Here is a 2,447-nt window from a genome sequence, read left to right on the forward strand (position 1 = left end):
TATGAATACGCGTTCACGTACTCATAAGAGAACACTGGATAAAGCCGAGGAAGAAGTTGTGGTAGTTCGTAAGGAAGTTTTCGAGGAAGAAAAGAAGGTAGAAGAAGAAAAGAAAGTTGAAGAACCATCTTAGTAGAGATGGGCGATCAAGCAGAAAATCCTAAGGCTTTGATGGACTATTCTCAGCCTAAGATTAATGACATTCAGTCAAGCATCATCAGACCAGCCTAAAGAGATAACACTTTTGAGATCAAGTCAAGTACGATTCAGATGATACATAACTCAATTCAGTTTGGGGGTTCTCCTACTGAAGACCCCAACATGCACATAAGGGATTTCATCAAGATCTGTGACACTTTTAAGTTTAATGATGTGACTGAAGATTCTATCAAGCTACGCCTCTTCCCATTCTCTCTAGGGGACAAAGCTAAGTGCTGGTTACACTCTCTACCAGCAGGGTCTATCACCACTTGGGAGGATCTTGCGCAAAAGTTTCTCACTAAATTCTTCCCTATAACGAAGACTGCTGCAATCAGGAATGCTCTTACTTAGTTTGCTCAGCAAACTAGAGAATCTTTGTGTGAGGCTTGGGATCGATATAAGGAGATGCTAAGGAAGTGCCCACACCATGGCAAGCCTGATTGAATAATTATCAACTATTTCTATAATGGATTGGGTGCTACTTCTAGACCCATGCTGGATGCAGCATCAGGAGGAGCCTTGTGGGCTAAGAGCTACGATGAAGCTTATGAACTTATTGAACTGGTGGCTGCTAATGAGTACCAGAATCCTTCCCAGAGACTGACTCAAGGAAAAGTCATAGGAATTCTGGAGTTGGACGTAGCAACTGCTATCGCTGCCCAACTTAAGGCTTTGACGATGAAAGTGGACAATTTGGCTAATTATGGAGTTAATCAAATTGCTAGTGTCTGCGAGCTTTGTGCTGGTGCCCATGAAACTGATCAGTGCGCAATTTCTAGTGAATCAACTCAGTTTGTGAGCAACTTCCAGTGATCGCAGCAACCAGTGCCAGCCATCTATCATCCCAACAACCGCAATCATCCTAATTTCAGCTGGAGCAACACTCAGAATACGGTTCAACACCCTTATCAATAATATCCAGCTAAGCAGTACAACCCCCCTGGTTTTCAGCAACCACAGTAAGCACCTAGACAACAACTCCAACTGCAACAAGCCAATAAAAATATGAATTAGAGGAGTTGAAGCTTATGTGCAAGAGTCAAGCTGTTTCCATAAAGACCTTGGAAAAACAAATTGGGAAAATTGCCAATGCCTTGCTAAATCGTCAGCCTGGTACACTACCTAATGACACCGAAGTGCCAGGAAAGAGGGAAGCTAAGGAGCAGGTAAAGGCAATCACTTTAAGGTCTGGAAATGTGGTGAATCTCGAACAAAATCAAGAGTTGAATGAAGAAGCTGGGGCTGAGAAAGAAGTAGAGCAGAAGGATGAAGAAGTGGAACCAAGAAAGACTACTGTTGAGCACACTCCGCCTGAGGGTAATACAGGGGAGAAACAGATCTATCCTCCACCGCCTTTTCCTAAGCGGCTACAGAAAAAAAGCTGGACAAACAATTTGAGAAGTTTCTGGAGGTGTTCAAGAAACTTCATATTAACATACCTTTCGCTGAGGCTCTTGAGCATATTCCTAGTTATGCAAAGTTTATGAAAGGTATTCTCTCTTGGAAAGTGAAGCTAGATGATTTAGAGACAGTCGCTCTTATGGAGGAATGCAATGCTGTGCTGTAACAGAAGTTGCCTCCGAAGCTTAAAGATCCAGGCAGCTTCACTATTTCGTGTACTATTGGAAAAATGTCTTTTGACAGATGCTTATGCGACTTGGGAGCTAGCATCAATCTGATGCCTTTGTCAATCTTCAAGCAGTTAGACTTTCCTGATCCAAAACTGACTTATATGACCTTGCAGTTGGCCGACCGTTCTATTATATATCCGCGAGGTATTGTGGAGGATGTCTTGGTCAAGGTTGATAAACTCATCTTCCCTGCTGATTTTGTAATTCTTGATTTCAAGGAAGATAAGAAGATTCCCATAATCTTGGGGAGACCTTTCTTGGCGACTGGCCGAACCTTGATAGATGTGCAGAAGGGTGAGCTCACAATGCGAGTTCTGGATCAAGATGCGACTTTTAATGTGTTCAATGCTATAAAATTTTCTACTGATAATGAGGAGTGCTTAAAAGTGGAGTTGGTCGATTCGGTGGTCACATCGGAACTTGATCAATTGCTAAGGTCCGATGCCTTAGAAAAAGCCTTGCTGGGGAATTCAGATAGTGAAGATGACGAAGGTGAAGAACAATTGCAGTATTTAAATGCTTCTCCCTGGAATAGGAAGATGGATATGCCTTTTGAATCTCTTGGAATGGAGGAATTGAACAAAGCTCCTAAATGCCTCAAGCCATCTATTGAGG

At 42.5% G+C, this 2,447-nt stretch overlaps 1 non-coding gene across 1 annotated transcript; it reads right to left on the reverse strand.

Moving 5' to 3' along the window:
* Positions 1-528: 528 nt before the first annotated feature.
* LOC141676139 (small nucleolar RNA R71) lies at positions 529-635 on the reverse strand. The gene has a single exon (XR_012556745.1). It is a non-coding gene; the product is annotated as a small nucleolar RNA R71 (small nucleolar RNA).
* Between the last annotated feature and the right edge of the window lie 1,812 nt (positions 636-2,447).

The sequence above is a fragment of the Apium graveolens genome, chromosome 7 (genome assembly GCF_009905375.1).
Source record: "Apium graveolens cultivar Ventura chromosome 7, ASM990537v1, whole genome shotgun sequence".
In the NCBI taxonomy this organism is placed as follows: Eukaryota; Viridiplantae; Streptophyta; class Magnoliopsida; order Apiales; family Apiaceae; genus Apium; species Apium graveolens.